General features: G+C 41.9%; 1 protein-coding gene and 1 non-coding gene across 7 annotated transcripts in view; both read left to right on the top strand.

Moving 5' to 3' along the window:
- The window catches only part of SLC14A2 (solute carrier family 14 member 2), a 429,661-nt gene that overhangs the window by 169,733 nt on the left and 245,933 nt on the right, over positions 1-13,995 (top strand). The gene's annotated exons all lie outside the window — the stretch shown is intronic.
- Positions 373-445, top strand: TRNAN-AUU (transfer RNA asparagine (anticodon AUU)). The gene has a single exon. It is a non-coding gene; the product is annotated as a tRNA-Asn (tRNA).

A 13,995-nucleotide genomic window follows, 5' to 3' on the forward strand; every position in this document is an offset into this window, starting at 1 on the left:
AGTCACAGAAGGACAAAAACTATATGATTTCACTTATAGAAGGTGTTTAAAGTGGTCAAACTCTTAGAAGTGAAAAGTAGACTGGTGGTTGCCAGTGCTGGGAGGAGAGGGGAGCCCAGAGCTGCTGTTCAGTGGGCATAGAGTTTTGGTCATGCAAGATGAAAAGTTCTGGAGAGCTGCTGTTCAAATGAGCATACTGTTAACAATACTGTCATATACACTTAAAACTTTGTTAAAAGGTAGATTTCATGTTATATGAATAAAAAAGAGAGGAGGGGAGAAAGATGGCCTAATCCAGCTTCTTCTTCTACAGATGAAAGAATTGAGGCTTGGAAAGAGCAAGTAGCTATCTCAAATTGCAAAGCAAGGAGGGGAGGGTATAGCTTAGTGGTAGAGTGCATGGTTATTATTCATGAAGTCCTGGGTTCAATCCCCAGTACCTCTATTAAAAATAAATAAATAAACCTAATTATCTCCCCCCCAACAACAACAACAAAACCCCACAAACAAAAAAAAGTAATAAAATTTTTAAAATCTATTAAAAATAAACAAAGCTAGCTTAGGAAAGTGCTAAACTTGAAACCGCACACTCAGAGACCCACCCCTCTGTAAGCCAGGACTGCCACCTCCCTTTATCCTCCTCCCCCTGCAGGACCCCCAAGGAGAAATTCAGAGGCTGAGGGCTTAGACTAATCGGATCTGGAGTGGGAAAGGACACATAGCCACAGTCACTAAATCTAGCCCACTGCCTGACAGAGCAATGTCTCCTAAAACATGTCTAATAGCTGGTCCATCAGCTTCTCCCTGAACGAAAAGATGAGCAGTTCAGCATCGGCAGGGAGCTCACTCTCTTGTTGACCAGCCATCATTTTTTGGGAAATATTCGTATGAAACTGCAATCTGACCCTACAGCTTCCATTTATTTGTTCTGGTCTTACTTTATGGATTAGCAAGAAAGAAATGACTCCTTTTTTCCCCCTATGTTAGCCTCCCAAATATTTGGAGACAAATGGTTTGTGTATAAGCCTTCTCCCCAGGCTGGGCTGGGTCCCCCAACCAACAGGTCGTGTGTGATGGAGTTCCCAGATCTCTTCTCACCATAGCCGTTCTAATCACCCTCTTCCTCATAAATGCTTGTTTGTTCAGGCTCTTCTACAGGTAATACTCCCAGCACTGAACACAGTGTTTTAGCTGTGATCAAACCAATGCAACGGTTCCCACCCCTGACTGGACACTGCTCCCCTAATTGCAGACTTAAGGGAACATTAGATGTTTGGCAAGAACATCTCACAACTGGAACATGAAACATTTCTGCCCAAATAAATCATTCTCACTCCCTTTCTAATTTAACTTCTGTCAGCTCAGTTCATCTACACTCCAATTGTACATTTTTTTAACCTTAGTTCAGATCTTTAAATTTATCTTTATAAAAATTATTATTTTTTCTGCATTTATTTCATCTACAGAGAACTTTTTGTCTTCCCGTAGTTGGCCTTCCCAGACCCATGTGATTTTCTGATCCTTCCTTTTGTGACTTCATACAAGCCATTGATAAATAAAACTGTTAATCTTGTCGTGTGGAACTCCACTAGAGACTTTTTCCTGTCTTTACTTTGGTTTGTTAACCAATATCCTTGAGATCAATTATTTACTCAGCTGCATATTCATCCAACTCTATTGTCATCAGTGGTCCTCTTCCTGCTTACTCACATACACTCACAAATTGTCAGAATTCTTTCTGTTTTCTTTTACTTTCTATTATTTTACATTATATTTTCATCTTTATTTACCCATTTAGCTAGTTATTTGTAAGGGCAGTGGAGCATGAAGGTTCACAGCTCTGGAGCTGACCTGCTGAATTTGAATCCTGGCTCGATCACTTGCTAGCTGTGGGACCTCGAGCAGATGAATGAATTCCTCTAAGTTGCAGTTTCCCCATCTGTCAATTACAGATAACAATGGGACTCATCTCTTCAGAGATATTTAGAGAATTGAATAAATTAATCTCTGCGAAAAAAAAAACCTTAGTCCCGTGCCTGGTTCTTGGTAGGCCCTCAAGAATTAGCAGTAATGATGATTATTATGACAATGACACAAATAAGTCACCTCACTGCCAGTTTCTATGACTTTTGACATTAATACCAGCAGGGGTTTTAGCAAGTAACATTTACAGAGGGCCTGCATACAATGCCAGGAGCTTACATATATAATCTGAGTTAATTTTTATATAAAAAAAGTAAAAACAAGTTTATACAGTATAGCACAGGGAACTATATTCAATATCTTGTAGTAACTTATGGTTAAAAAGAATATGAAAATGACCATATGTATGTTCCTATATAACTGAAGCATTGTGCTGTACACTAGAAATTGACACAACATTGTAAACTGACTATACTTCAACAAAAATATATATTAAAAAACGAAGAAAGTATTCTATGCATAGAATTTGTTTTGTGTATTGGAAAACTGAGGTTCATAGAGATTAAATGAACAGGGCAAGGCCCATATAAATTTAAGAGAACAGACCAGGATTCTAAAGGAATTCTTTCTGAGTCCAGAGCCCTTGTCCTCCACATCGTTCTCTCTCCTTCCTGCTTCTCTGCGTTGAGTGTGTGGCTGATAATGAGGCTGGATGTTAATTTCTGAACAAAATCAGATGATGAAGGCCCAGGTTTCTGAGGGTTTTAAATGAGATGGTCGTAGCACCTCTGAGCCACCTTGAGCATCAGAACGTAATTCTTACTATGAACCAGCAGGGAGTGGATGGACAGACATTTAGTTTAAAACAATAGTATATCCAAAATAATTGAAGGCAGGAACTCAAACAGATATTTGGTTGCCAGTGTTCATAGCAGCGTTATTCACAATAGCCAAAAGGTAAAAAGCAGCCCACATGTTCACCAACAGATAAGTGGATAAGCATACAATAGAATGTTAGCCTTAAAAAAAGAATGAAATTCTAACACACCCAACAACATGGGCGAAGCTTGAGGACATCATGCTATGTGAAACAAGCCAGCCACAAAAGGACGGAACATTGCATAATTCTACTTAGATGAGGTACTTAGATTATGCAAATTCATAGAGACAAAAAGTAGAATGGTGGTCTCCTAGAGTTATGGTTAAAGAGATACAGAGTTTCAGTTGGGAATGATGAAAAAGTTCCGAAAATGGCAGATGGTACCACAATATAAGTGTACTTAATGCCACTGAGCTGTACATTTAAAAGTGGTTAAATTTTGTGTCATATATATTTTACTACAACAAAAAATATATTAAGACAGCCAAAAAATAGTGTAATGACACTTATTAGATGCTAAGTCCCATCTCATTTAATCCTCACAATAATCTCAAGAAGTGGGTCTTACTGCTTTTGATTGGGAGTTGAGGACACTGAGGCAGAAAGAGGTAAAGAAACGGACCCATATTCACACAGCCAGTGAGGGCTGGAGGCAGGATTTGAACCCAGGCAGTCTGGCTTCTGAGTTTCTGCTCTTACCCTCTGTGCCAAAGTTGGGAAAGCAAACTGCTGTTCCAGACTCTAAGGAGAAACTCCTAGGAGTCTGGGGTGTCCCTGGACCAGGGCGTCCCTGGACTGGGGCTGAGGTTCCCTGGAGACAAGTGTGCACTCCAGAACACACACAGCCCTTGAAGACACCACACTTCTCTGCAAGGCAGGGTTTGGAGTTCCTCTCTAGTTCTGAATGCCTTCCCAGAGCCTCATAAATATCCTAGACGTGGGAGACCCAGCTGGGGTCCGTCGTCAAGAAGGCCATGTGGGTGAAATGCCACTTCCTTGGCTTCTGATGCTTTTTGGCACAGAGGAGCTTGGGAGGTTTCCTGGTGGTGGCTGATTTTTGTTTTTAGTTTTCCTTTTATTATTCTGTCTGATGAGGGTGCAAGAGAGAGGAGGAAGAATGTATATTATGATGGGGCTTTTTTTCCCATTTGCATCTATTTTTTTCTTATTTTTTCAGATCTTTCTTCTATTTGCTGCCACCCACACACTCCCAACCACACAGGAAGGCAACTGGTGAGATTATGTTTGAAGTTAAAAGTGTTCTGATTATGCTGCTATTCCTGCAGAGAAATTTGCAAATGAAAGTTGATGGCAAGAGCCAAGTGACAAACTCACCCCATCAGTACCATCTTCCCTTTTCTTTTCCTCCTCATCCTCATCAGAGTTGGCTGTGCCCCCAACAGTCCCATAGACCTGAGGCAACTGACTGTCTTGTCACTGTTCATGGCTGCATCACAGTCATTTGTACTTTGTGTTGCAAGGAGCTTGTCACTAGCAAGAGTTGAAGTATGAAAGTTTGGGGTAACTTTTTTAAGTGTAATATTATTTGAAACAAGTTCAGACTTACAAAAAGCTGCAAGCATAGATTTAAAATAATGCTTTTCACCCAAAGACCTCCCCCCACCATCAAGTTACACCAAAATCTCCAGTGATGTCCTTTACAGCAAAAGGCACCCACCCAGGATATTGGTTACGCCCAGTTGTCACATGTCTCTCGTTTCCTTCAGTCTGGAACAATTTTCGGTCTTTCCTTGAGTCTCATGCTCTTGACCTTTGTAAAGATTTGATAGAATGTCCCTTAGCTGGTGTTGGTTTGATCCATCCTCATGACTAGATCCAGGTCATGCATTTGGGGCAGGAATTCCCAGAATTAATGTTTCGTTCTTCTGGTTGGCATTCTATCAGGTGGTGTGCAATTTCAGTTTGTCCCTTTCTTGTTAATATTATGATCACTTGATTAAGATGGCGCCTGTCAGCCTTCTCCACTATGAAGTTACTTTTCCCCTTTTGTACTTAGTAAGTATTTTGTGTGAAGATACTTTAAGTCAATGCAAAGTTCTCGTTCATTGTCTTATGTCCACCCATTAGTTTCAGTATCCATTGATGTTTCTTGCCTGAGTGAATCGTTACTATGATGATCCCCAAAAGGCGTTTTCCTAACTCCATCACCACTTCTGCACTTACTAGTTGGCTTTCTCCTGTAAGGGCTTTATTCTCTCCCTACGTTTTTATTCATTTGTTTATTCATGTCAGTGTTAACTCATGGATTTCTATTTCATTCAGTGGGTCAGGATCCCTCCTCATTATTTATCCTGATGCTCAGCTTTGTCCTAGATTGGCCAGCAGAAGCCCCTTCGAGCTGCTTCCTGTGTCCTTTTCACCTAGCTGTGTCATTATTCTTTGAGCAATTCATTTGAATTGTACTTTCCCAGCTCCAGCCCTGGAGTGACCCGCTTCTCCAGGAATGCCTAGTTCTTCCTAGTGAAGAATGGTCTTTAGAAGCTAGGATCTGGATGCTAAGTGTGCTCAGACCTACTAGGGTATTGCTGCCCTGAAGACCTTTCAGTTGGTGGAGCTCACTCCCCACCTCCTCAGGTCTCTTCTGAAATATCATCTTTAGGGGGCCTTCTCCAGCTACCCATTTAAAATTGCAACCCCCAAGACCATCCCTAGCCACAGTTCATTCTTTTCCTTTGCTTTAAATTTTTCCTATCACTTATCATCACGTAGACTATGGATATTTTATATATTTGCTTTATTATGCTCTTTCCCTCCACACCCCCCTCCAACCCAAACAATAAAATAAAGCATGGCTTCACGGGGGTAAGCACTATGCTAGGTGACCAAAACAGATGAAAATCCTTGTCCTCACTAATGAATGTGAATGATGTATCAGAATTACCCAGGAAATAATGTTGAAGTAGGGTGTGTACAATGGCCCAAAGCTTAGGAAAGTCACCATACCATGCAGGAAATGTCAGGCTGCAGCTGAGTAGGGGAAGGAGGGGAAAGGGAGGGCAGGGCAGCCAGCTGAGCCCGCAGGAGCCAGGGCTGGGCATTTCAGCAGAAGGATTTGGTGCATATCCTTGTAAGGGCAACAGGAAGCCCCTGCAGAGCTTTCAATACAGGAGTGACCTAATCTATCTTATATTTTTCAAAGATCCCACTGGTTACTTAATGGAGGAATGATTATATGGGGCAAGATTTTTAGCAGAAATATTTATATGAAGGTTGTTCCAGTGGTCCAAGAAAGAGATTATGGCCTAGGGTGGTGGCAGTAGAGTTAACAGTAGAAGATTTAGGGGGTATTTTAGAGACAGACTCCCTCAGACCACCAGTGATGGATTAGAGGTGATGGGTAAAGAAGAGGAAAGTGTCAGTGATGATCTCCAGGTTATAGTTTCGAGGACAGGGAATTGCAACTGTACCTGCCTGCCTTCAAAGCTTCTCACTGTAACTGCCTTGCCATCCCCACATGACCAGACACAGAGAATAGGGCTTTGTGGGTGAGTATTTGAATCAAGTCTTGCTTTGTAAAATCTGTCCACACTTCCTTACCTATGAGTGAGCCATAACCCCCTCTTATCAAAGAAGGGGGGTTAAGCCCTCAACACCCAAGACGGAGACCTACTGTCCCTTTGCAGGTCTTAGCAGAGACTCAGGAGGAGGGAAGGAACCCTCATTGAAACCCAGGAATGAGCAATCATTCCAGCTGTCTCGCACAACATCCCTCCCATCCTTCCCTCCCGCAAAAATGTTTCTCTTTGTAATTGTCTATAAAAGATTATTGTCTGCATTTTATTTAATTATTCCATATGAAGTAATTATGAGAGAACAATCAGCCAGTTCGCCAATAATAGACGTTTCATAAAAGAGCACAAAAGACGCTAATAAAGGCAGAGCCAGCCCCTTCGCTGTCATTATTAGTTTCTCTACATCTTTAATTTTCGTGCATTTTTATTGTTTGCCTGAAATTAATTGCCCATTTCTCTCTCCAATCAGGTTTATTGCAAGTGGGCCACTTCTAGATAGCTAAGCCATTTGTGTGTTTCTCTGGCGAACGTCTCAACAGATCTCGTCAATGTTGAATTATCTCTCTAGGAGGCTAGATGGAAAAGAATCATAAGCCCTCTGTGTCTTGGTAGTCTCAAGGACCCAACAAGAATTCAGCCTCGCCCTACCACCGCACCCCTGCCCACCAACCTCACCTTACAAATAAAGACTCTGGATCATTGAGAGGAGTCTGCACAGCTTGATGGTGGTGGTGCAGAGACCAGAGCCTGGGTCTCTTGGATGAATCTGGAACGGTGAAGCTGTAACAGGATTCATCCAACCTCAGATGAAACTGAGCTGTCTATTCTGGGTGTGAGCCATTTCAGAGGGTGGTGTCTGGGGCTTCCCCACGTTAGGAAGTTTCTTCCTTCAGTTCCTGCTTCCTAAAATATTCTTATTATGAGTAAGACACTTCAGTGACACCTGACAGGTGTATTAGTCTGTTGGTCTGCTGTAACAAGCACAACAGAGCAGGGGCTTAAACAACGGACATCTATTTTCTCCAAGGTCTGGAGGCTGGACACCCAGGCTCAGGACACCAGCAGGTTGTGGTTCTGTGAGGCCTCCCTCCTCAGCCTACAGATGGTCATGTCCTCTCTGTGTGCCCAAGTGGCTTTTCCTCTGTGTGTGCAGAGAGAGAGAGCATGCCATCTTTGCTGCTTTTTCATCTTCTTAGAAGGACACTGGTTCTATAGGATTCAGTCCTCATCCTCATGACTTTATTTAACCTTAATTACTTCCTTAAAGGCTCAATCTCCAAATACAGTCACTGGGGAGTTAGGGCTTCAACATATGAGTTTTGACTGGGCTGGGGGTAGGAGGATGCAATTCAGGACATAACACAGGATGATAAATTAATTCTATCACAGAATCTCTCTTTAAAAAAAAAAAATTAAGCTAGTAATAGTGCTAGTCGCTTGGCGGCAACAATGGAGCTCCATAGCCATGGGCCATGGAGTGGCCCTGGAGTGACTTTCAAATCCTGGAGACGGGCTGCCCCTCAGCTCTCCACATTCCCATGCAACCCCCCTCATGTGAGCTGCCTGGAGGGCTCGTGCAGTGGGGGAGACTGGGTGTAGAAGCAGGCAGGCACTGGGCACTCCACCACCTAGTGCACGGCCACAGCATTATTCACCCTGCACTCTGGATAAGGTCCATGCTTTATACGTTATAGGTCCTGGCACAGAGTAATTGCTCGGTCAGAAATAAATGAATGAGTGAGTGAGTCAATGCTTTATGTCAGTCAGATATGATCATTAAACTCCTCTGCTTAAGATGCTTCAGTGGATCCCAGTACTGGGAGGGTGAAAGACAACGAGGACTCCCATGGCTGGACCATCCTCCACTCCTCCAGCCTTAGCACTTCCCACCTTGGCACTGGCCCCTTTCTCCCTGTATCTCTGTCCATGCTAAGTTTCCTGCAGCTTTCAGAATACCTGGAACTCTTCCCACGCATCTGTGTTTTTGCTCACGCTGTTCCTGCTACCTGGAAGGACCCCTCCTTCATCTGGCTGGCTGATTTCACCATCAGGACTCCCTCACCTCCCTCCAGTTGGAGAGGGTCTCCTGTTTGGGGAGGGGAGGCTCCCATTGCTTTCTATTCAAACCCTCATCCCAGTGATACATGTGTCCATTAATTTGTCTGTCTCTCTCCTTTAGGTGGGAGGTAACTCTTTTCCTGTGATCTCTTATGGTCTACACTGTACATGCCTGATACACCAAGGATTAATTTGCCTAATGAATAATGATATCAATTTTTCCATAACATGATAATAAGACTAGATTTCTAATGCATAAACCAAAGCCAGTACAGTACATGCATATGTGAGAAAGTTTATAGTCCTGGGAGCTCAGGGAATTTGGCTGATCTCTGATTTCCCTTCCTTCCTTCCTTCCTTCTTCCCATCAGTGGGGAGGTATCCCCTTTACAGTGCTTCACACCTGCTGGAATAGGAAGCTTGAAGGACAGCAGGCATGATGCAGTAATTTCCAAACCTGCCAGACTCTCCTAAGAGACTTATGGTTATATATCCCCAGGCCATACACCGCATTTCTAGTGACTCAGTCTCTCCAGAAGAGACTTCAGGTATTTCTGTGATCACCCAGGTGATAGCCACTGGTATAACAGAAGGAAGACTAAAGCTAGAGTTTCCACCCCAACTGGTCACTGATGAGCTGAGTCTGTTTCATAAGTTCATTCATTTACTTACATTCTAACCTTGTCTTCTATACATGCAGAAGGTACAACCAAATTAGTGTTTGTCAATCCTGCTTTGTTAGTAATGGAACAAAATCTTGCATAGAAGCACAATATATGAAACAGAAAAAGCACGGTTGTAGTGGTTGAGACTAGAGAGGATATCCCACTCAGTCTCATTCTCAGTTCCTCCAGCTCTGTTCTTTTTTTTTTTTTTTTCTTTCCTTCTTTTTAAAAATTGAAGTATAGTCAGTTTACAATGTTGCTTCCATTTCTGGTGTACAGCTCTGTTCTGCAAAGTCCTCAAGACACTTCCATGAGGGACTTCCAGGGCTCCCTAGCCTACAGTATGAAAAAACCCCTGGACCAGGATCTATATATCTGCCAGTTGTGGCATTTTGTGACTCCCTGGTTACAACATGCTTACTTGGAGATGAGCCCTCAGGTCACTTTTGAGACAGAGTCTGGGAAGTTGCAGAATATCCTCCAGCGCAAGACAGCTGACTGACAATGCACAGGGAACAGCTCCAAGCAAAAGACAGGACACCTGTGAGCAGCATTAGAGCTCTGAGATGTAAAAAGTGCAGGGAGAAGGTTATGGGTGGGCAGAACAGGTCCGCAAGCTAAAGCCAGGAGCAGTACAAGTAGAAAAGGGGTGAAACAGAAGAAGAACCCAGGACATCCAAGAACTATGCCCATATATCTCAGTAAGGAATCTGATTTTGCTTATTGCTAAAACAGAGGTCAATATTAGGATTTATCCCAACTAATTATTCCGCAAAGAGGCAAATATAACCCTAATACATCCTTGGAATCATATGGCTCTGTCTCAGGACTGGCATAGTCAAAGAAATTAAATTTAATGACCAAAGCTAATTTTTAAAAAAATCGAATCTACCCTGGTATCTTTGAGGTCCAAATCATAATACATAGCAATACTTGTCTAAAACTTCCACTTCTCACCTCTTCAGATTTGATTCCTGTCCCCACTGTTAGGATCTCTTCATTCTGGATGTTCCTCATTGTCCACTGCACTCTCCTAACTCCACCAGCACCCAGATGAAAATCTTCTTGTCTGGCAAGAATCTTTTCTTTAATATTTATTTATTATTATTGTATTATTTAATTTTTTTTTATTTTGAAGGGGTAATTAGATTTGTTTATTTTTAGAGGAAGTACTGGGGATTGAACCCAGAACCTCCTGCATGCTAAGCATGTGCTTTACCAGTTGAGCTATAACCTCCCCCTGAATCTTGACTAGTCTTCAACATGTGAATCTGCACCCCCATAGCTCTATGTTCATGCCTAACTCAGGCTCCTTCCTGAATTTCTCTCCTTTCAGTTGAATCTACCTGATAACTTTAACCCAGTTGCTCGTTTAGAAGAGGTGCTTTTGAATGCTGTCCTGACAGACTTCTTTCCTGAGGCTGAGTTTTGCTGTTGGACTCTGCTTAGCTTGGACCAGTCCCTTCCTCCCACCACCCTACCCCTCCATTCGCCCTGACACTGAGCAGACTCATTTTGTCCTGACACTGAGCAGACTCACTCAGATACTTGGGAAAAAATTCCCGATACATCAAGCATCAGAGGGGCAGCCCTGGAGGAACCAGTTACCATTGATTCTTACCTCTCACTCTGAAGACTCTTCTCATAAAGACTGAGTCTCCACAGAGCCTCAGCCACTGGCTACAAAGACTTGGGGCAGCAGCAATGGCTACTTGTCTGATCTCAACTCTTAAAATCCCAAGTTCTTTCAGCTGGTGTGAGACACAGACCCTGGTGTATAGGACTGCTTTCCATTGATGTCTCAGCCAGCACATCACATGCATTGAGTGGCCTTCCACAGGAGCAGCTGTAGGCTCTAATCTACAGCCCTGCTTAGAGAAGCTCCACGGCAGAAACAAATCTTACCACTTCAGCTCACATAATAAGCAATTGCAATTATGGGCCTCCCCATGTTGCATGCTTAATTATTACCTAGGTCAGGTGGAAATGCATTTGGTGGAAATCGAGCAGCCTTTCTTTGAGCTGAGGCACAAATGCTTTACCCTTCACTGTGAATAGCATTGCTAGGGAAATCAAGCTGGCATATGTTTTCAGTAACCACCACTGAGATCATTTTTCTCTCTCTCTGGGGTAATTCTGGGAAGGAAAAGCATTCAAAATATTATATTTGCCATCCCCTAGCACATTCATGTCATGTAGCGCCTACAATTAATGAGTGGTACTTGTGCGGATGTGAGTCATTATAGCAAAGCATTTAATTCCATTCTTCTCCAACGCACTGATTTAATCCACCCTGAGTTAAACTGGAGCTGTAACACACCTTCCCTGAATAGAGCTCCGTGAGATAACACAGGGGGTCCGAATGACAGTCATTTTGCACGTGTACATAGCAGCTTCTAGGCTAGGATCTCCAAGAGGTGCTTTGCACGTGGTAATTGATGGCACCTCTAAGCGTTACATTAAACATTTAATTGAACAGTTAAATGTGGATTAATGAGGCCATTAATTAATACAGTGGGGAAGTCTGTAATTCTTATCTGTGGACCACAGAGAGGATTTCCCCACACCATGTGTTTGAAACTCCATCATGAAAAAATCAAGCTTGTGAAGCTGGTGGGAGTAGGGGGGAAAGAGTACAACGGGAATAAAAGTAACACATGGCTGGCAGGAAGGAGACCAGAACCTGGAGGCATGAGGTCAAGACCAGGCTGCACTACTGACTACTGCGTGACTTTGTACAAACCACTGCCTCTGCGGGATTGGTTTTCTTATCTGAGAAATGAGGCCTGTGCAACGTGATCGCTAAGATTTCTTTTATTTAATCAGTGCTCTGAGTCTGTGAACTTAACTAAAAATAATCTGAGAGTGGTCCAGTTGCTCAGCTATTCACATATCTACTGAATTCTGCTCATCAAACATTTGGCTCAGAGCCCCAGCCCCTCCAGTTACAGCTCACCCAGGGGAGGTGGAACGCCTCTGGGCTTGGATTTACAAGTCCCACGTTCCACTCTGCTGCTGGAGATGAGATTCAAGAAGTCAACAAATGCATTCAGTTCTTTGTTTCTCGTTCTTAAAATATAGATACGATGGTCTACTGCAAGGAGTTATTATAAGGACTAAAAAAATATTTCATATGAGTGAAAAAGTATGATGTCTGTGTGTTCTCTTTTTGTGTTCATGATCATCACACAAGGCCACCGACAGTTGGTTCTGGGAGTCAAGTCAGGGCCCGTGGCTCTCCCTCGTCTCGCCACCCTCCTTCATCTCACCACCCTCCTTCTCTTCTCCCTCTACTTTAATGCTCATTCTTGAGTTTCTGTTTTTCTAAATATAGAGCAAATTTTTCATTATCAAGCCTTTGGTACCCATAATTCTTCACTCAACAAACCCTTACTAAACCCCTTTATGACTATGATAGTGAAAATGAAACAGAAAGAAAATCTTAAAACTGCATATGGCGGCATTGTCTCTTCCAAAGTAAACCCAAACCACTGAGCTTCAAGGCGAGCTTCCGTTCCATCACCCCTTTTCCAGACAAGCGTTTTCAGAATTCTTCTTAGAAGAAAATAAAAAGATAAAAATTATTGAATAAAGAATTGTTTGTGCATTTTTCCCAAATCCTCATATTCTAGAGAAGTTATTTAACTTCAAGGAAATGTCATAAACTTTCTTTTTTTTTTTCTTTAAACTTTCATGATCATTTGGGATGATCTTTATATGAATCAATGAGGAACATAATCAAAAATTTAAATTATGTTCAGTAGCATTTTATTAATAAATATGCACTGTTTTATTTTGTTATTTGATATATGTGAATTCTTTCTGAACTGAAATGTTTCATTTTTTACTATATTAAATATATTATAAATCTTATTAATTAATTCATTCAAAAAATATTTGTCCGACACAAGTGATGCACTGGAGAATATACTTATGTGTATATATATATTTCTTTCTAGTTATTACATATATATATTTGATCCTTATTTGCAGATACAGCATTTGCTAATTCACTTACTAGTTAACACTTATTTGTAACTGCAAAATCAATATTCATACTGTTTTCATAGTCATTCAAGGGTAGGAGCAGACTGAGTCACCCAACTCTCATGTCCCCAGCTGAGCTGGAGAAGTGCGATGCTCTGCCTTCTTATTTCAGCTCTCATGCTACAGACAAGTGTCCTTTTTCATGGTCTATTTAGAGCCACATATTTTTTACATTTTTGTGATTTTCCTTGGGATTTTGCTGTTTAAAATGGCCCCTGGCACATGGTGAAGTGCAGTCTATTGTTCCCAAGTGCAGTACAGCTGTGATGTGCCTCATGGAGAAAACACACGTGTTTGATAAGCTTAGGCATGAGCTATGCAGTGTTGTTGACCATGAGTTCAGGGTTTATGAATTAACAGTATGTATTATAACTTATCTTTAAACAGAAACACATAACACACATAAACAGATTATGAATTGATCAGTTGACAGTAATGAGATCAGAGGCTCTCAAGAACCTAACTCTGTGTTTCCCCTAGGAGAAATGGCTCAGTATTCACTAATTCAGTGTTTGCAGCAGCTTTACAGAACACAACACCCATGAATGACGAGAACTGATTGTATATACGTGTGTGTATAATTGAGTTAAGTACTAGACACTGGCGGTAAAGGAGCATACTTAGCAAATTTACCCAGTTCCTTTCTATTTAGCCTGTTAATTTCACCAGAAGTTGCAAATTTAAATCAGTGCTTCTGCTTTTATTAGGATAAATGAAAATCAGTCAGTTCAATCTTAGGAAACAAAGAGGTCAGCCTTCAAAATCAAACTTTACTGCATTAAAAGCTCTGATCAAGGAAAATGTGCAACAGAAGCATAGCGAATGGGATGCTCATGGTCTGTCTTTGAGCATAAACCAAGTTAGAGTCTTCCCCATAACACACAGATTC

The sequence above is a fragment of the Camelus bactrianus genome, chromosome 30 (assembly GCF_048773025.1).
Source record: "Camelus bactrianus isolate YW-2024 breed Bactrian camel chromosome 30, ASM4877302v1, whole genome shotgun sequence".
Classification (NCBI taxonomy): domain Eukaryota; kingdom Metazoa; phylum Chordata; class Mammalia; order Artiodactyla; family Camelidae; genus Camelus; species Camelus bactrianus.